At 41.8% G+C, this 21,454-nt stretch overlaps 1 protein-coding gene across 18 annotated transcripts in view; it reads left to right on the forward strand.

Moving 5' to 3' along the window:
• The window catches only part of ATXN1 (ataxin 1), a 229,714-nt gene that overhangs the window by 99,174 nt on the left and 109,086 nt on the right, over positions 1–21,454 (forward strand). Inside the window, exon 1 of one of the 18 annotated variants that reach the window (XM_054817224.1) lies at positions 13,568–13,691. The exons of the other annotated variants lie outside the window; for them this stretch is intronic. The gene's annotated coding sequence lies outside the window, so the exon portion shown is untranslated. Of the gene's footprint in view, positions 1–13,567; positions 13,692–21,454 lie in introns of those variants that run through there. 18 annotated transcript variants of the gene reach the window in all.

A 21,454-nucleotide genomic window follows, 5' to 3' on the forward strand; every position in this document is an offset into this window, starting at 1 on the left:
ACTGTAGTGTGGTGCTTTAGGGTTCAAAGGGTTATGGCATTACACTATGTTATTGAGGGGATTAATAATCTCCTGGACACACTGTAATTTGCTTTATATTAATGAACACACACATAAATAACATAGTGCCTGAGCATCCTTCTTTCTGGGAGCCTGCTGCACTTTTTATAACCCAAAGTTTTGCATCTGACACCCTTCTTACTGCTGAGATGGTCTTCTCTAGTGTGACCCCATGCTCTGATTCTTAGTTTGCTCAAGCCAGCTTCAGACCAGCAGCCTCGTGAGTGTTGCATGTTTCTCTCAAACCCTCATTTTGATTTTTCACGTTCCTTACGTTTTGTCAGGTGCCAGCCAGCGCTGCAGCCCCGTGGATTGCACGCGGAGGAGCCCAGGGTTACTGCAAGCTCAGCCGCAGGGGTGGCACTTTCAACCACAGGGGAGCCGGGAGGGGGTATGTCGTGTTGTTCTTGAGATGCTTCCTCTGCATACACATGGAGCAACACAAATAGACTTCTAGGTCTTCTGTATCTCTGCCAAGTGGAACATTACTACAGCATGCTGTTGTTCAGTGGGAATAAAGGGAAATAAAAGGTGAAGATGTTTGTAGGATTGCAAAACTGTTGATTCTTTCAAACCCTTACAAAAGTAAATGATTGAAGAAGTCTACAGCTGGTTCAGTAGGGATGTGCAGCTCAAGCTGTAAATTTCTATTTGGAAAAATCTGGTTATTGTTTAATGAAATAGAAAGTCAAGGCTTTAAACTGCAAACAATTCAGATGTTTTTCTTCCACAAGATTGTGTGGCATTTTTTGTTTTGTCTTCTGTCTTCTCGTGTCAGTATATAAAGTTTACAGTGGTAAGTCCATGTTGACAGAGAACATGGTTTGTTTCGGCACAAGGAGAACAGCCAGGCAGTGTTTCTCTAGGTTCAGAAAGCCAGGAGGGAGGAAAGAAGTAAGTCAAACTTGTTGCCGCAAAATGTTGCTGGAAAATTACTTCATAAAGCCTTTCCCAAGTGCCCATGAACCTGAAAAGTTTTTCTGTGCTACTGAATTTACTGTGCTACTGAATTTACTGTGCTAAGGTTGTGTGTGTTGTGACTGTGCTGGGACAGAGTGCTTGTCCATGACTGTAAAATGACCTTGTTCATACAGTAAGGTCCAACTTGCTTTATAAACCTGTCATGACATTGCTGTATTATATGATATGATACTGTCTGTAGTGGGGGCAGGAGCTGAAGCAGAACCTTACTGAAAAAATCTCCCGTCTGGGAGATGATGAGTTTGAAATAATTCCTGACTGATGGTTGAGGTGCTGTTTGCATCCATACTTTTGATGTCTGTGAAACGTGTTACAATAGTGATTCTTAAAACCCCCAACAAATTCTGTTCCTCATAGTACACAGAAACTGCCCTAGAATTTTCCTTGTTATCTGTTTTTGGATTCTGTTTTGTTGGCAGTATGGTACAAGCTATAGCTGGCACCCGCATCATACAGTGCTAGGCTTTGTGTAAAAATACACGAGAGTGAATGTGGGCAGGGCCATAGCCTCTGCAGTTGCTCTATTTGTAGCACAGTTCCTTCATCTTTTGTATGTGATGTTTGGACAGATTTTAACAAACCTGGCTTAGGGTCTGAAGTGGCAACCAGCATCGTATCAAAGCACTTAGTATATTATGAAAGGAACATGCTTATACAGCACAAGTTATGTATAGCAAGCTGTTTTGTTTGTCTGACATAAGGAAAAGGTATTTGGAAAGTATTTAAAAAATCTACAGATTTTTATTCTGTGTCAAAATGCAGTGTTTAGAAATCTCACCATGAAAACATATATAGATAAAAGCAGTTCCCCCCTTGGTTTTAGGGGATACCTGTGACCTGAAAGTCAGTATGATCAGTTCCTTTCACTCTGTGTCGATGTTGGAGTACAAAGGACAGTTCATGGGTATGGTCTGTTCACCCAGATTTGGTGCAGAGTCCACCCTTAGTAATGGGATGGAGTTCTTTAGGGAAGACAGATTAAGTGTTTCAGCAGATGAGATTTGATGGGTGAAACCCATGCAGTGTCACCAACCCCATCTCCTGCTAAATTGGACAAAAACGTTTTAAGAAATAACCTGGGTTTTCTCATACTAAGCACTTGACTTGAAATATTAGGGAAAATAAAAGTAGATTTTCTCCCTTCTAAATGCAAAAGAACCATTGGAAATGTTTTTAAACAGGCAAACTACAGATTCAAAAATACATATAGCTAATTTACCACAAACAAGGCATGCTTATTTCCTCACTTCTTTGCTTCAGAGACACTGTTAACTAGTTTGTTTTCTGAGACCGTAACATGCAGGCATTAAACAGAGAACAGTAGAAAGTAGAGGACTAATAGCAGTGATGGCAGAAACACCACTTAGCTTCTTATTAAATATAAACTGGTTTGCTTCCAAATTCTTAAGTTGCTAGAGTTATTTAATCTAGTTTGCCCAACCTCTCTGTTTAGACATTTGTTCCGCCCAAAGATGCAAAGAAATATAATTTTTTTTGCCAGAACACTTTGTTGGTTTAGATAATAGCCTTTTTTTGATAATTTTTTTTCAACATATAACAGTTTCAGATTGAGGCTTGGCCCTCATTAATTGGAATTTCAGGAAGCAGAAAAAGGGAGTGCTAAGACAGCGCCTTCAAATAAATCATGTTTAATTGCATGTAGAAATGCCCTGACTTCATTTGAATATGCTTAACAAACCTTTACTACTACCAGTTTCTGCTGTTGGAGAGTAAAACTGAGAGTACATAGCATCAGTACCTATTTGAATATACGCCTGGCTTGTGCTTTCGCTGCTAGAAAGCACAAGCAGTAGTTCTGCTGTGGTCTGCTGTTGGAAGCGTGAAAGAGCTGTCAGCAAAAGCAGACTGGATATCTTGTGTGTACAACGCGGGTACAGCTCTTCTTCCCAGCAACAGTGAGCATCGAAGTCTTTTTTGAAAGAGGAGTCTGCTTTGTTCACCTTCATTTCCCTGCTGAGTGCCCTTTTACCTGCTCTCTCTTTTATAAAAGACCTTTTCCAGTCCCCTACCTATTGCACCAAAGGCTTTCACAGCACTATTTGGCGATATTTGAGTTTTCCTTTGCCATTAGAGCAGCCTGCATGATACACCTTTCTGTGGTGTTGAACACATTTGTAGTGTTTCTGACTGTGCCACGTTACACTTGGGCCTTAGGGGGCCTGCCTATTTTGCAAAGTAAATTCCTTCTTGCTCATGGCTGCCATCGCCCAGGTCTGCTTTCTCCAGGGTCCTTCCCTCCAAAAGTCACTCTTGTTACATCGGCAAGTAGAAGGTGCTCATTTGGGGGTGGGGGTGGTGTTAAATGGTGAAAAGAGTAATTTTCATGCTCTAAGCTGCTCTCACTGAAGTAATACACCACTTTTGCTGTATCAGCCATCGGTTAAGCTGTTACACTACTGTTCATCATCTTCATCGGTGTGTTCAGCATTTGATGATAAAGGTTAACTTGGGAGAGGAGACTGCAATTTATTGAGATGGACTAGGGCGAAACCCTCATTAAAAAGTGGCAGCCAGAGGAGCCCAGCTCCCCAACCTCGGTAGACAATGCGTCCCCAGAGGACAGTTCCTCTGGCTTTGGTGTGCTATGTACCATTTTTCTTTAACCAAAGTCTGCAGTTAAGTCAGAAAGGACAGCCACCTTGTGCAGCTTTGTCATGCTTCACAACTAAGGAAAGAGAAAAGCTTTCCTCTTGGCAGCTTGATGTTGCCAAGATCCAGGAAGCCCCCAAATTCTCTGTAGTTGGGGACATTACGCTTAATCGCTCTCTGCCTTTTTCTCTCTTTTTCTTACACTGCGGGATTTAAATCCCCTCCCCTTACACACTGGAAAACTTCTCGTGGAGTCAGATGGGTGGCATTTTCCATGCTCCATTCTGAGTAGCGCAGCCTGAAGATCTCCTAGCTTTATGCTGATGAAGGTGCTTTCTTTCTGAAATCATGTAATAGTGAGGTGCTGTGAGCCCAACGCTTATCCAGACAAGGAGTGTCAAGCCATCTGTCCTGAAAACTGATTCCAGTTAGCTTTCATAAATTTGATGAATTTGATTTGTCCTATGAGGACAGGCTGAGAGAGTTGGGATTGTTCAGCCTGGAGAAAAGAAGGCTCCGGGGAGATCTAATTGCGGCCCTCCAGTACCTTAATGGGGCCTACAGGAAAGATGGTGAGGGACTGTTTATGAGGGAGTGTAGTGACCGGACAAGGGGTAATGGGTTTAAGCTGAAGGAGGGTCGATTTAGATTAGCTGTTAGAAAGAAATTCTTTACTGTGAGGGTGGTGAGGCACTGGAACAGGTTGCCCAGAGAGGTTGTGGATGCCCCCTCCCTGGAAGTGTTCAAGGCCAGGTTGGATGAGGCTTTGGGCAACGTGGTCTAGTGGAGGGTGTCCCTGCCCATGGCAGGGGGGTTGGAACTGGATGATCTTTGAGGTCCCTTCCAACCCAAACCATTCTATGATTCTATAATCTGTGCCTTTGATGATTTTTTTCATGTCCTGCTTTCTGAAGGAAGTAAAGGCAAAGGCAATGCTTTAATCTGTTATCAGCTCCATAGATTCTTGTTACTTTTTTGTGTGTGTGTGTTTGGTGTTAGTAAAAAAAAACAGGGCTCATTATTAAAAAACAGATTATCAGCAGGGAGAAGGAGCAGCAGGATGATAATCAGTGTCTGGAAGAGAGATGGAAAAGCCAGGTAACATGGGAGGGGGCTACAGGTTGACAGTTGGGTTGGGAAGATATAGGAGATGGGAGCTAAAGCATCAATAAAATGGGTATGGCATAGCTGAAAATGGCGGATAGGAAGGAGTGAGAGAGGAGAGAGTGGAAAGCAAGAGTATCGGAAGGCCCTGGCAGTGGATCGAAGAGTAGGAGGTTCCTTAGTTGTATATAATAGTTTAGCAGTTTAAAAGGCTGGAGTTTATCCTTGTTGGTGGGCTAATAAGAGCTCAGGCTTTTATATCTTACCTCTCTGGGAGCATAGTGACTGCAAAGAGGAGAGATCTGCCACAGCAGACATAAACCAGTTGTTGGAAAGGTCTCGTCTTCTATTCCTCTTACGCAGTCAGGGGAGGTGTACACAATTCCTGTCCTAACCCTTGTCCCACCCCATCCTTTTGAGTTTTCTTAACCTTAGCTAGCTAATGCTCCAGCGGCAAAAAACAAGTACTATCATCCTTGGTGCTAAGCAAAGTGATGGTATTTTTAAGTGTGTTTTAAAGGAATCCAGTGGTGAGGTGCTTCAGGGTAAAGGTTTAATTTTTCGTTTGGTTGTTTAGATTTCCAGTTTATTCCTCTTCCTCCTCAGTTGTGCTTGTGCAGATTGTCTTTCAGATAGTGCAGAAGAAATAATGTCCGGTTCTTTTGCTCTTTCCTTCTTTTTTTTCTTAAATTAACATACTGACTTACTAGAAACACATTTTGACAGGAAAAGCTTATTTTTCTTGGAATTTTTGTGATATCTGAAACTAAGGTATCTCACTAGCAATTAAGAAATAGCTTTAGTTTTCATAACCATATTGTACTTCTTTTTGTGCCATACATACATCTCCTTCCAACCTTTCTCATCTAGCAACTGTTCATGAAATCCAGCTTAATTTAATTTTAGTTGCAAGTTTTTGCATTGTTATTCTTAGTTCTTTCCAAAAGAAAGGCAAATTACAGAAACAACTCTTGTGAGATGCAAACTCCTAGATGATGATATCAATTTGCTTTTCACAGTTAGGCACAATAAATTACTTTTCATCGCAGGTGAAATGTGCTGCACTGACATGTTTCCTCCTCCACAGAACACAGGTGGGTTCTGAGACAGGGATAAAGAGCTAGCAGTCATGAAACTGAAGCAGCATTTAACTTTTTATTTCACTTTATATTTATCTGCTTGATAAGCTACATGGTAAGCTGTATGGATGGGTTATTTTGCTGTTGTATTTTCATTTCCTGTTACCTGTGAGGAATTTGCACTTAACTTTGTGATGAGCTTCCCCACGGAGCATAACAACATAATCCAAAAAAAAAAAAAAGCACCCAGAATCCCGCAGGCCTTGCTTTTTCAAAATTTCTCATGTGAAAAAAATAGAAGAGGAGCTTTTCTGCGTAGGGAATGAGGAAGGAAATCTCTCGAGTCGACTACATTTTTGACAAAGCAGATTTTATTTTTTATGGCCTGATTCAGTATTAGATTACTGCAGTCTCATTCCATCTTAATTTCATCAATCAGTGGAGTTATTTCAGCATAAACCTGGCACAGGGGATGGCAGAGTTAACCTCTCTGTGTGTAATTATTCTCTAGTCTGCGAGGGGAGAAGGTACCTTTTGGAGGCCAGCAGCACTGCCCTATTAAATCTGCCGCAAATGTGATCTGAGGCACTGAACACTTTGAACTTTAAGTACTTTAAACAAAACTTTGAAAGTAATTTTTTGTTATTGCGAGTACACCAAGGATTTATTACAAGAAACAGGGACTAATGCCCTTACCCTGTAATGAGCCCCACAGAGGTAAACCTTGTCTCACTGTTTACTCTGAAGGCAGTGAGTTTGCCTGCCTCTTGGTGAGAGGTATACAGGAGCAGGCCCTACCAGAAAAACACAGTTGTTATTAACTACCTTGACCTAACCCAAAATAAAAACACGCTTCTCTGAGATGAGTTCATTGCAGTCTCTTCTCTGATGCCATGCTTTTACTGACTTCGCACGTTAAAAGACACCCACTCCATGCCTGTGTGTATATAGGGAGAAGATACACAGTAAATATCCACTGTGTGTGTCTGACAGTAGAGTTCTGCTTAAAATGTGAAGGTTGCCTTTCCTTCAGGTTATGCAGTTACACCCTGCAAAATCAAGTGTTTTAAAATCCAGCATTTTAAATGGCCAAATCAGTTCTTGCCCATAGAGGCATTTCAGGACATGCAGCTGCAGTTTACATATTTCTAAGATTCAACATTTAATTTATGCTTTAGAAACCTCATGTAATTCCCATGCTGGTGCTGGAGTCTTCTCTGCATTTCACAACCATATCTGTTAAGGTCAGAGCTATCAAATCTGGTTAGTCCTGGCCTGATTTCCAGAGCAGGCAAGTTGCCTGCAACCCTCCGCTTCACTTTAATGGTCCTCCGGGTGCACACAGCAGTACTATGAAGGAGGCCAGCTATGTAGGTCCCGAAGTATGGATTGGTACCTAATTTAGTGTATCCAGGGGTGAAAATGTCAGCTTAGTATTATCTCTCCCTGGGACTCCTATTCCATGTATTGCTTTTCAGTTTCGAGACAGGAGCTGCTGTTGAATGTGTGCCTGTACAAAAGCCAAGTAGGTCAGTGCATCTAGGTACTACCATATGTGATATATCCCCCCATGGGTGAGTTATCACCCTCTATTGAATCTTACCTTAAATGTTTTTGCCGAAACATTTTAGTGGGGCTCTGCTTGGGTTACCCTAGTCCTAAGGGCTGCTTGAGCCCTGGATGAGCAAAGGTGGGCAGAGCAAGCTCCATCTCTTTAACAGGGTCCCATAAGGGGGAGCGAGGGAGTTCCCGCTTCCCTGAAGACTTGAGCCAGAAAAGGCACAATTGCAAAAGCAACCAGAAGACAGACTCTGGGCCTAAACTGCACATAGATCTCCTCTACCCTCAGCCGATTTGTTGTTTGGTCTAGCTTTCTCCTCTTCACTGAGCCTCTTTTGCTCAACTTCACTCTTAGCCAGCTCATCTTTATCTGCTTTTATTTGGACCTCCACTCACTCTCCTTCCATTCAGCTGATCTCTTCCTTACTGAATGCAGTCTTATGTTTCACTCCCAAACCAGCTGCAGGGGAGCAGAAGACCCAAAGGCTGTCCATTTGCGCATCTTCCACTGAGACACAGTAGCTTACTGCCTGCTTGCCTCAGGTCTGTTTCAAGCCAGAGGAAACTAAAAAAGCTTAAAACACTGCTGTTGAACGTGAACATGTGACTGTGCCTCAAACTGCACTGCAACCAAAAGCTTACAGAAATAACATGTGGTCTGCTGCCATCTGCTTATACCTCTTTCTTCCACCCTCCATTGGTCTTGTCACTTCAGGCCGCTGTGAGCTCTTCAAAGCAAAGACCATCTTCTCTGGCTTTTCAAAAGGTGTGCCACTGTGGCACCTTCTCCACCCCATCTGTGCTTAGCTCTCAGTTTGCACTGTAATAGTAATAGAGTTGATAGTTTTCTAATGTAGTCTTAATGAGGATGTGGGTTGAACCAAACAGGAGTTTCATTTTGTGGTATCTGCCCGGTTGTAACTCATCCGTAACGTGAATTTGTTGATAACGCTCAGATCTCAGGTATTGATCAATGATGTAATTGTCATCCTATAGTAGAATAGATGATGTAATTCTTACCCAATTACTGAAGACAGTGACCTTGAGACAGATCAGATGGTTGAGCAGCATAGATGGGTCACTGATTATAAAGTGTCCTTTTTAAAAATTAAACTGTCATCTGTTAGTTACTGGGGAGGAATAACTATAACAAAATGCTAGCACGTTGCAAAAGATACAGCATTTATTGACTTTTACCAGCAATTACATACGCTTGTTTTGACAGGTGACTTTTGATGGTTTTGCTGCTTTGTCGCTTTGGCCATCATTTCAATTTACATTGAGGTAGCATAAAAGCTGACTTTTGTGAGGCCAAGGAAAACATGTTTCTGATAACAAGTCACTCATTTAAAAAAAAAAAAAAGGTAAAGTAGAGGTAGATGTGATATCAGAAATTCTGGTAGATGGGAGGAAAATATATGGCACAGTTTTGCCAATGGGAAAGCCTATTTCTTCACCCTACCCCCCCAACTAGAGATGGCTGAATACACATTTGTGTAAGACTTAACATCACTTTTCATTTGAATACTTAACAAAAGAAAAAAGCGGTAAGCATCGACCAGCTTTTGCTTTCAGATAAACAGTAGGCAGAACTCTAGAAAGGTCATGGAGAAAAAAAGAAATAGAACCACTTGCTATGATTGCTAATAACATGGTTGAGAAAAAGACATATTTTTATCTCAGTGGAAAGAGGCTCAGAGAGACCCCAGTGCAAGCATAAGAAACATTCAGTTATGAGAAGCATGGATCTTGAAAAAACAGATAGGTTTGAAAAGATAAATGGTTGAAGAGCTATTTTTGGTTCTACTGTTGGTATTTTCTTCTTAACTGCTAATGCATTTCTGGCCTAACATTTGCTGTTTCGTGTCAGAAGTTTTTGGATTTTTTGTTCCTCTCTCCTTAGTAAACTGGCACGTTTGCAAGATAAGTATTAAACTGAGGAACTTGCCAAAGACTTCTCTTCAAGCAGATCCTTATTGAAAGTAGTGAAAGAAGTTAATAATTTGCATGAATTTGTGACCTAATAAAGATGACTACAAAAAATTGATCTAACTAATTAATTACTGCATTTAATTGATCTTAGGAAATTGTAGAGACTACTCTGTAAGATTCTGTATTTTCCACTTTCTTTGACACTTCTTTCTATGGTAGCTTGTGTTTCAAACTAATTAATATTTTGGGCAATGATTTATTTTTCTGAGTTCTATGAGTATGTGCTTTGTATTGTTGAAATATATTTCCCTATTTCATGGACTTTTCAGGTCTTCTGTTTTCCTACAGTGTTTGCTTATGGATAATGTTACCTGATGTCTAGGGGACATCTTATAATCTGTTAAAAACAGTTAAGATATTAAAGTGTGACCAGTTCTTTACATGTAAAGGTCCTTGTGCTTGGATATCCTTCATGTCGTGTCTTAGTGAGAACTTCAGGTTTCAGGGGGATGAAATAAGAACTTTGACGGATGTGGTGTCTTCAACAATATTTCTTTTCTAAGTGTCCAATAAATCTAGATGTGGATAATTGAAATTGTGAGAAAATAAGGAAAACAAGGAAATGATTTTAATCATGTAGTGCCAAAGGAAACAGAAAATCTCTCACATGCACTTTCAGGGCCAAGGATTAAGCATGTGTCTTCATTTTTAGGCAAGCTTCTGTAGCGTGGTTTGACCACTTCAAAAATTTTCTTTGAGAGGCAGAGGCTCTGGTTGCATGGGGAACCATTCTTCTTTGAGCTGTGAGCCCAATGTCTGAGTGCTCCACTCTCCTTTATGGTTTCATTCCCACAGCTTTGTATGAGTTAGGCAACCGCTATTAATCCCTGTTTTGCAGATGAGGTGCAGAAAGGCTGAAGGACAAGCTTAGAAATACATGAGAGCTTGGCAATGTTGAGGTTTGACTTCAGTTTCCCAAATCCTGGGCAACTATTCTATCCTCTAGGTCACTCTTCTGCTTGAATTCTTCCTCCATACTTTTGTTTGGTACTGGCATCATTCATTTGCTCTCTCTGCTTCCGTTTTTCCAGCGTGGTCACAGCACAGTTACGTCAGCTAACGCACATCCTTGACGAGGAGTATTTATGCACTCAAAGACAGTGGCACATCGCTCAACAGTTTCTGCCTCTAAAGTACTGCTTCAGAGAGTGAAATTTGCCCCGGGGCTGTGGAGCAGACTTTGGTCTGTGTATCACCTCCTAAAGTCCGGTCCTCTAACTTGCAGCACACCCCCTGCATTTTGCTTCTGCACTTGGTTCAATTGCTTTGTTATTTCAAAACAAAATGGATCGACAGTGCTTCTCCATGAAGCTTCCACTTACGCAAATTACTTTTTATTTTCTCCTTCTTCGTCTGTTAGCTACTGCCTCACCTTCCAAGTTTAGATAGCGGTTGTCAGGAGACTCAGACCTTTGGATGACCCTTTACATTAACTATTTCTTTCTGTCTCTTTGCTTGCTGGGATGTCATACAGAAAACCAAACCTGTAGCAAAAGTATATATAACATATCAAAGTATTCATCCCAAATTTTGCTCCTCTCTCTACAGCTTTTCAAAGCTATTTCATACAGTGGAGGATAAACCCTGGGCTTTTTTCTCTGACTAGGGAGTTGCACATGGCTCTTCTCACCTGTGTTCCGCATATGAAAGCTGACCTCGTTATCCTTCTTCAAACCTCCTCTGAGTTAGCTGGGAAAGGGGAGAAGAACCTAGACCTATCCCATACTACAACCAGCACAATCTCAAACTCAAGGATGCTTTTCTCAGATGCTCACTTTCAACCCTTTTCTTCAGAGCCCTTTGCTCTCCTGCCCTATGGCTGTCTCAGATCTGCTGTGTAAGCTATCCCTTGAGACTTCCCGTTCCAAATTTACTGGTGTTTTAGGGTATCTGTTGTGGAAAGTCCATAACCATCTGAACCTTAAATAATTGTGTTTCATAAGATACAGGGAGGCACTTTCTCTTCTGATATAAGTTGCTGTAGCTCCTCAACCTAGAAAAATTCATGTGGGTTTGTACCAAAGCACTATCTGGTGAATTACGGTGATGGAAATCTTCCTCACATCCCAAGGTAGTCCACTTCATGTTTCTTTTATGCTGCACTTAAGAGCCTGGGTCTCTAAAATCAAAACGTGTGTCCTCTGCTTTCTAACATTCTTCTTCATAAAGCTATGAAGAGGCCTGGACACAGTCCAGGTAATTATGAGTTATTTTCTTGCCCTGAATTTCTTCAGTAGTGAATTTTTTTCCACATCTGTTCACTGCTCTGCTAGCCACAGTGGAACATTACGGGGACTTGCTGTGTAGTCTAGAGACTGATAAATTGCCAGAATGAGGGATCTGTATATCTGATTTTCCTGGAAGACTCAAAGGAAAATCAGGATGATATTAAGGACATGGAGAGTGAGTTGTTATTACTTACCTGCCTCAAGTATTGATTTAAGTGCCTGACACTGAGGGATGTAGAAGTTATTAGGTAGGGTATCCAAAACTCACGTGAATCAGAATTAACTCCAGTATGTCCCATGAAATAAAAGTCAGGCCATACACATCTATGTCCTGTCTTGTGATCAGAACAGGTACTCTTTTTCAGAAAATAAGCATAACTCTGTACTTTGTTTGCTCTTCCTTGCAGCAGTTCAGCTTGGAAGCAAAAGGATTTGGGTCAACCTGTTGCTCAGCCTGGCACTGGTACTAGGTTACAGCTACGTTCCCTTGTTCTTCATTACTCTGTCTAATCAAGATCCGTCACCAGGTGGAGGAATGGAGCTCTGCAGCCAGGGACCCCACCATGAGACGGGTCACTCTTGATTTGGCTTAGTTTCACTTGATTGCCAGTTGGAGGAAGGTTTCCTTTTTCCTTACTGCTTCTTTGGTCTTGTCTTACTCTTTAGGGTTACCAGGATAGCATGGTAATGTGCACTGCATGCATTTTAGTTCTTCCCGTGTATATTTACCTGTCCAGTGGAGGAAAAAGTTCAGGTTGGTCCATGTAATAGACCCATATAATGGGTGAATGCAGAAGACGACATTATTATTTGTAGAGCTTGCTTGTTTGATTCAGATAGGTGAGAGCCAGGAAGTCCAACTTAATACAGTAGTCAGCAACTTAGAGCTGTGTCTAGATGGGATAAAAAATACACAGGCTTTCCTTATATTACAGGTCTCATCATAGTTACACAGATGTGGCAGTAATGCTTCATACTTGCCCAGTGTAGATGTAGTCTATTATGGGCAGTAAAAGTCAGGTATTTCTATACATACTGCTAGAAATAGGCATATTTTGTGATGTCTGAAAACACCTGAAGAAGATAGAAGCATGTGTCATACAGTACAATGGGGCTTAGATCCTTGACTTTTAAGAGGCTTTTGGAAAGTCTCAGCAGTGCTTAAGTCCTTTCGAAGACCTGTTCCCAGCTCCCTGGTTTCCAGTGGAGGGCCTGAGAGATCAGCCATCTGTAGCTCCCCTCCACCACTGTGTTCGGAGGCTGCCTGCCTGCTGCTTTTTATGACTTTTCTGGTTTCTAAATCACTCCTGCCAACACATGCTTTGCATCGTGTTGCAGGGAAGAGAATATGTAGTAAGCACCAAGGCCCATGAGTGAAGTTTATCCCGATAGGAAGGTCCCATCCAGCATGGGACATGTTTTGGATCTGCCTTCCTTCCTCTTTTTGTACATCTTCCTTATAGTCCAAGAGGTTTAGTATCAGTCTTGAAAGGATGCTCTGCAAAGCACAAATTTGGAATGATCCATGGGAAAATCTGCCTGCCTACCTCTCTCTTAATACAATTAGAAAGTTAGGCTTTTTGCCTCTGTTTCAGAGCTGTTATGAGAAGAGAAAGTGACTTTACAGCTCCTCTCTGTGTCATGCCATATAACTGGATGGCAGCCACCTTTGGGGAAAAAATGTTTCATACCCCATTGCTCTCTTCTTCTGAGGCTGAGCATCAGTGGTGGTGGTGCCCTCTGCAGAGGGTTCAGGAGTGCAACTGACACCCTAGAAAATGAAAAACACTTAAATCATTTGCATAGTGGATCAGAATGCAGCCCGCCTGGCTGCCAGAGCAAAGACCACAGTCTTTCACATTTGAGTCATCTGCTGAAAAGCTATGTATTTTTATGAAGAAAGAACTAAATGTTTGTTTTAAAGTAATTTTATTGGCTTTCTTGCAGCTGAATCATCTGACTGAGATTGTGAAGGTTATATATCAACAGGGTTTTCTTGCTGTCTTTCTGTGTCTGCCGAACTACAATGATCAGAGTTTGATCATTCCAGTCATAAGAACAATTGTTTGATTTGAGTGTGAGTATCAATGTTTGTGTCTATAGAAACCAGTCAACACTTCCTCCTAATTTTTGTAAATAGGCTGTGACTGTGACACTTGGATTTCCTGTCTCTTGCATATCTGAATCAAAAAATCTCTGCACACAATGATGTCTTGTCTTCCGCATTCACCATCTATTGCCTCGTTAATAGGCATCATCTTTATTACAGTCTGTATTTCTCCTGTTGAGATATGTCCAGACATCACTAGAGCCTATAATCTTCTTTCATTTTTATTCTACATCATGGATTTGTTTAAGGGACTTTCTCAGTCATAACTGTAGGAAATAGCAAGTAATGTAAGAAAAGCTGGTTGAACTGCCTACAATCAGCATTGTACAACATTTAGTATTTTTCCAGGATAACCTTTTAAAGTGACATTTTTCCAAACTCAGTGGCAGTTCCGTGTTGATTTTTTTTTCTTTTTACATTTCAGCATGAATGATTTAGGTTGTCTTGAGAACAAGATACAAACCCCTGTATTTTTGTACCTTTTTTAAAAATAGGCCAGCTGTTTCACTGAGTAGCTGTGTAGCACCTTCACATTTGGGGGTGGATATTTGAAATTTGGCTGTAGAGTTGCCCTGGTGTTAGGAATCTGCCTTGTTATTTGCAGGAATATTTGTCCATAGTCAGTTTATAAACTCTGAAATGTCTCATTTTGTACCTACAGAGCAGGAGCTCGTTAGGTAGTGCTGCACTGAGTATACTGTATTTTAAAGCTGAAGGACTTGCTTTAATATTGCTACATCTGTCTTCTGAGGAGTGCTGGGTCCTAGGCATAGGAAGCAAGAGGAAGGAGATTGGCCTCCCATGTTTTCAGCAAACCTGTTGGCTGCCCAGGCAGGGTGGAGCAGAAGGAAGGGATGGAGAGAGAACACAAGCTATGGGAGATGTGTTCAGGAGAAGGGGAACGTGGGACTCTCTGAACAAGGAGACGAGAGAGGTTATGGCTGCAAGCACCAAGTGTGGGGACAGCATTTTGGAGCTGGTGTGACTGTCGGGTGAATTGTGTGATGGGATTGGGATTAAGATGAGGAACCAGGAATAAACTCCAGAGGTAAAGAGTCTGAGGAGGGAAGGAAGCAGCAGGACTGAAACCACAGAGGAGAAAGAGGGAAATCTCTGTTCTGTACATTGGGATGTAGTTTGTGATTCCTGAGGCTGCAGTTGGGTCGTGCTTGTCCTGTCTAGTGAGAAGATACAAGACCATTCCATCTCTGGTTGTTTGTTGCTGCCTGGATGCTTGATACAGCCCCGTAGCCCTACTGAGACAGCAGACTGAATTATGTTAAGCACTGTCCCTCTGCATCCGTGCAAAACCCCTGATGTAAAACCACATAGTTTAGCTTAAACTGCTGCTAAGTCTGTTCAAAGTGTCTAACTTTGGACTGAAGTGGATGAGGAGCGTTCATGCAGTTTGGTCAAGCAGCTCTGTGATGGAGAAGCAATCTCCCAACGAGAGGGTGCAACAAGTATCTTGCTGGCAGTAGTACTTCGTGTGAACGCAGGCATTTCTGCCAGTTCCTACCCCTTAGTCTTGCTGTCCCTGTGCTGTCAGCATGAATCTGTGAATGCAAATTGTGTGTCTTAACCCTGCAGTTTTGGTTCACATGAGGTCCAATCCTCTGTTCCTGCTTTGCAGTTATCTCGGTGCCTCCAATGGAAGAGGTCTGTTTGTTTGCATTGAAAAGTTTCAGCCCTGGTAATGATTTTGACCTGTAGCTACATGCAGATGTCCTCTTTTGGGGTCTGCCTGTGTCAGCACAAGCTTCCATGTGCTCACTGCACCTCCCCTTGGAAATGACCCTCTTCGGCCTTCTCTGGGGTGGAGTGGGTGCTCCCCAGCTGGTCAGAGGCAAAACTGGGTTAGCAGAAGAGAGCGTAAAGAGTAGTTTGTAGCCACTCCAGTTTATTTTCACCATAATGGATTACAAAACGCTTTTACACCAGACTGCTAGCACTTCTGAAGGGAGACAGTCATCACAGGAAGAGGGGCAGCTGGTGCCAAGCATGTGTGTGGGAGGAAGACCTCATCAAGCGGCGTAGCTGGGTTTGGAAGGGACCTTTGTGCACAATCTCAGTCTCTCTGAGTCTCCGTTCTGTCTGTGCGATGGAGAGAAAACCTTCTCACAGGAGTGTTGCAAACATGCGCTAATTTTAGTATATCAGGCAGTTAGGTAATATGGTGACAGCCAGAAAATAACCTATAAGGAAATAGCTTCTTCTGTCTTTAAAGCATGGGTTTAGGATCATTTTTAATAGAATGAAGCAAACTACTGAGTGTTGCTTATTCAGTAACACCAGCTCTACTATACCATGAATGGCACCATTTCCTGTGGAAAAAAACCCTGTGTGATTGTAAAATTAAGAAAGAAGATGAAATGATGCACAATTGGCCATATTTCTGGTATTTCCTTGTCTTTTAGTTCTTGACTTAACATTTTTGACATGTCTGTATATGTTTGTGTGTAATAAACTGTTTGTGGCCAAGTTTGCAGTTGCTCAGTACTTTCTATCCAAAGATGTTACATGCTTTAAAGAGAGCTTAAAGGACATTAAAGCATCTTATGCTTCTGCCAGTATACTTCTTTAAGCGCGTTTCTGTCTCCAAAAATGCTTACCCCTGGTCGTTAAAAATGACTGCAACTTTAACTGAAGGAGATAAGAGGGGAAATGTTTTTTCTAACTTACCATCTTCTAAATCCGATAGAAAATCATGTCTAGTCATTTTTTGCAGGTCTCCCTGATAAATAATTTCCCTGTATTTTTAAGTCCTTGCGTAGCAACAGGTGAGCGAGAGATACAAAAAAAATACAGCTATGAAACCACAGATGTTGTCAGCAAGGAAATAGAGCCGGGTTAACTCTCATAGCTAGGCTTAAATCATTTCGAAAATGACACTATTTGAAATTATCTATGTCTCTTACTTGCACGGTGTTCAAGGAGTTCGTTGTCTTACTGTGTAACAGAGGAAACAGGTACACTGATAAGTGAAAAATAAAATTATCAGAACACTTGTTGGTGACTTCCCAGGGTGCTGAGTATGTATCGCTCCAGCTGATTTCATTTGGAGTTAAGAGGATTCAGCAAATCTGAAAAGCAAACACGCAGAGTCTGAGGCATAGAAATAAGTCGACATGTGAGAAAACGTTGATCTTAGCAAGTTTGTTTGCTACAGAGTAAACAACGTGTGAACTCCCTATATAAAAGCAACCCCTTAGTAATTGCCCTTGTGTGCCCTCTTAGGCCAAGGTGCCTCGTGGTAAATGAGGAGGTTCACCACCTGGCCTGGAAGGAGTTGCCCTTCTGCATTTACTCATATCTGGTATCTGGGCAGCTCCTGCAGAGCCCATCAGTGTACCGCCGCCATACGCCCTTCCGTGCACCGGCTGCCTTGTTTGTCAGCCTGTCTCACCAGTCTTGCTCTGGCTTCGCGATATCATTTCTGTCTGTAGTATAATGAGAATAAGCAAGGGATGGGAAATGGCTTTGGCTTTTTTTTGTTCTTGAGGAGGTAAAGATGTGGTGCCCTGTCCAGGCAGTCTGATGTTTGAACGTTGGGGCTTTTGTTGCTGGGGATGGGGTGTTTAGTAGTTTGACTTTGCTGCTATTCTGTTTCTTTTGTTCAGCCAGGGACATATCAGAGATCTATTTTTTGATCAGACAGCATTCCTGTACTACAATACTTCAGAAGCAGCATTTGCACCCTAGTTGTGTGAAATGCCTCTTGCTCACTTTGTACATGTGCTTCTTGCCCTTGCCATCCTTAGGTACAGCTTACTCGGTGCAAGTAAACTCCATGGAGCAGGTGCCATCTCCTAATGTGTATTTGTACAGTGCGTAGCACAGCAGGACCCAGGTTTCGTGGTGGTTTCTGGACATTTTGTAAAGTAAGTAAGGGTACTCTGTCTTGCTGAGTAATTAGAATAGTTCACACTAGCTGAACTTGCAGAGTTTCCTGCGTGCAGGCTGGTGAGGAAAGGGATTTTTTCTTTCCAGGCTGAGAGGGGGCTTTGCGAATATTCTCCAAATTGCAGTGGCAGCTGGCTGTTTGGGCGCCAGACAGAGACATAATTTGGAAATAGCTTCAAAGTTTAGAGATGGCCCTTCACGTACTAATGCTCCCAGATGAGTTAAGTGGGGGAAGTTCACACCTCCCTCGGTGCCGTTGTTTCAGTCTGCCAGGCTGCAGACTCAGCGAGAGTGCAGCATGCAGGTTTTCATAGTGAGAGCTTTTGTTGCTCCCAGAAGTGCTAGAAACTTAATTGCTTTCAAAGGCAAGCCTGGAATCTGGAGGACCCAGTACAACCTGCTGTGAGAACATAAATCATGAGATACTATCAGGTTTCTGTGCTTGGGCTTGTGTGGAGTGAGTTTGCTTTGTGAGTGACTGCCTTTGGAATACACTGGTATGTGGTTTTCTTGTTGATTCTTAGACATAGCAGTAATTGTTGTTGGCTTTGTTAATAGGCATCTATGTTCTGCTCTGTAGTTACTGTTCATGTTTTCTAAAAAGTCCTCAGACAAAAAGAAATACTTGTTCTGCCTTGAAATCATGAAAGCATTTCTGCATTTAAATGGCTTGACAACCTTGATCCAGGTGGTTCCCAGCCATTGTCCCTTCAGATACGCATGGAGAGAGAGCTGGCCGGTTGTCATTTGACCATTACTGTTTGTCTTCCCTTAGAGACAGTGCTCAAAATGCCAGTAATTCCTTTTTCCACACTAGTTTGCCGGCCACTTTTGTCCCTAGCCAAATGAACCAGGATGGCAACTGAGAAGAAACTGCCTTTTGTAGATAAGGAATAGCATTTTCCAATATGCTAGTACAGCATGGGTCCCTAAGTTTTATTTTCCAAAGTAGTTCTTGTGAAAATCTGTGGAGCTGGTCCTTAAGTGGGTCTGGGGGATTTCTGGCATTTTTATCCACAACCTAGTTTTAAATGTAGTTTTCCCCATCTCCTTAAATGCTTAGTTTATAGGCTCTCCATTGATAGGAATACTCTCTTGATATATTTTGCATGGAAACTTAAGCAGGAAAAGGTTTTAAGGTAAGGCAGCCAAATAATCTAGGGTCTTTTGATGAGTTTCCATTAGTTTTAAACCAGTAATCTGCCCTATTAGATGTTGTTTGAAAGGAAGTTCAGTGTTTAAAGAAGATATACTAGTTGACATTCAATATATCTTCTCAAGTCACCAGCAGAAATCTCATTGAACCTTCTTGGCAGAAGGGCCTTCTGCAAAGGGTTCCTAAAAACATTTCCCCGGCTATTGGAGTAGTTTCTGAAATGCTCTGGCACTGCAGTGGGTCTGGTGCCAGCAGTGGACACTTGGTCCAGCTCCAGTTGGAGCTGAAGAAGGTCTGAGTTTTAAGACCTCTAGGATGCCTTTGTGTCCAGAAGAAACTGAGCACTGAAATTGTGTGTCATCCAAACTGTGGTGTATTCCTAGAAATTTATGAATATGCTATTTTAATTTGGGGAGCTTATATAGCTGAAGTTATTAAGACATTAGCGCTTAGAAGTGAGATCTGCAGTGCTTAAGATTGCCTGGTGCACAGACAAGGAAGATCTAAATTGCTTTCAGGTGCTGACAGTTATCACAGCTTTGTGCAGACACACCTTTGCCGGTACTGACAAAACACAAATACCAGTTTCACATCACTGTGTTCTCCTTGGCTGGTGTACAGCTTAAAACCCTACTATACCTTCACAACTTTGGTACAGAAAATGGAAACCAGGGGTCAAGAGCAACAGCGGCCTCTGATCAAACAGTTGGTTTTAAATGCTTTGAGTAGACAGTATTTTAAAAAGAAATTTGATCAGTTATTTGAAAATTGGACATTTAGTGCATTACATCACTCTCAGTTGCACCTCAGGCCACTCCGCTGAAGTTGCACTGGATGCGAGAACAGACTTTGGTCCATGATGAAGGATAGTAGCATATGAAGGAAAAATACTTTCCTTCTGCAACAGTGAGTTCCTCCAAACATCATAGATAGCTGAAAAGTCTGTTTTCAAAACAGCTCTGACCCTATATGCAAATAAAATTTCTGTGATTTCAGCTTTTGCTAGAAATCATATCTATTATGCATCTGTGTGACAAAGCACTGGTGTAAGTGCTTCCTAAAGAAACTCTTTTGAAATCCAGGGTAGGCCACACGTGAAAAGGTGATTGAGACTCCCCTAATCCATATCATGGACCACCATGTATTTCAGTACAGCTGTCAGTAATAGTCTACGTGCCTATGAAAGTTTCACATTAAGATAAAGAATGTATTGACAGATTTAAATGTATTTGGTCTCCTCAGACTACAGAACCATGTCACAGTTGTTGCTGGCCAGTTCTGTGAGCCCCTGCCTGCAACTATGGAGTTAGAAATGAACAGGCAAACTCTGGCTGATACCCTTGGCATTGCAATGTGGGTATATTAACTTTACTAATTTGTCAGAAAAAAAAGTGTCGCAATTTGGCACGCCAGTGGCAAAACTGTAGGTGTTCTCAGCTGCTGTTAGCACTGGATTTAATCTCAATACTTTTGCCACTTGCTGTTAAAGCGCTGCAGACGACTAGAGGAGTGGGAGATTGCACTGGCTTTGGGCTTTCAGAAGAGCCAAGCAAATTCTTTGATTTGCCATGATCAAACATCCTGATTGCCACAGGAAAACTCAAGTTCCCTTTTTTGACTCAGTGACTGAAGTCTGTCTTGAATTTTTCTAATGAAGTGGCATGCAACCTTCTTGAATTAAAAATTAGTCTCTGCTCTGAGTGCCGCAGCAGTGGCACAACAGCAACACTGACCGAAGTCTCTGCTGTGGCTGCGTGTCTGCTGCCTTTATCTGTTCTGCTGGACGTTACACCTACATCTGCTCGAAGGGCAGCAAGGCAAGTCCCACAGCAGGCACAAAGCACAACCAAGGCCTTTGTCAGCTGGAATATTTTCTCCTCTGACTCCTCTTACATTTCTGTTGTAATATGTAAGATGCTGTGATGATTTAGGTGACTTTTTTTTTTAGCCTATGACCTGCATTTTTACCATTCTAGGCTTTGAACAGGCATTGCTCAGTAAATAACTTCAATGAAAGGTAAACTTGCCTTGCTGCTGTTACAATTCTCAGTCTTCTGAAAAGCCAGTAGATGGGGTGTGTGCAATTCCTGTGCAAAATCACTGCATTTCTCATCCCAAAGATCCAGCTTTAATTTTTACTTTTTTTTTGCAGAGTCTTTTTTTTTTTTCCTGTTAGAGATGGCCCTTTCCGTGAATCACAAATTTAAGTACCCCTGAGTGGAAGCACCCAAAATTCTTGATTGATGATTATATATTAAATACTCTGAGCTTGATCTACTGTGCACCTTGCGACACAGTTAACTCTCTGAAGTCTGGGTATGAATTTTTATCATAAGCTTTTTTTTTTGCCTTTTTTTTTTTAAATTAAACTAGTCATGAACTGGAAAGGTACTAGATAACTGAAAACGGACTGGGTCACTACAGAGTTCTGCTTAACTTGAGGTTGCAGTATGGGACCAACTATGAAATACACTTCCTCTTTTGTGTCTCTAAGCCCAGCATGAAAGAGTAAATGTCTATTTGTATGCATAATTCTGTTGATTATAGATGTGAAAATTGACTTTGCTAGCAGTGTAAATGAAAATATCTTGCTGCTGTTAATAATGGTCATGTAAATAATAACAATAATACAGACTGTAGAAAGAATCCCTAGTCACATCCCAGGGTGGAT

This window comes from Grus americana, chromosome 2 (genome assembly GCF_028858705.1).
Source record: "Grus americana isolate bGruAme1 chromosome 2, bGruAme1.mat, whole genome shotgun sequence".
Classification (NCBI taxonomy): domain Eukaryota; kingdom Metazoa; phylum Chordata; class Aves; order Gruiformes; family Gruidae; genus Grus; species Grus americana.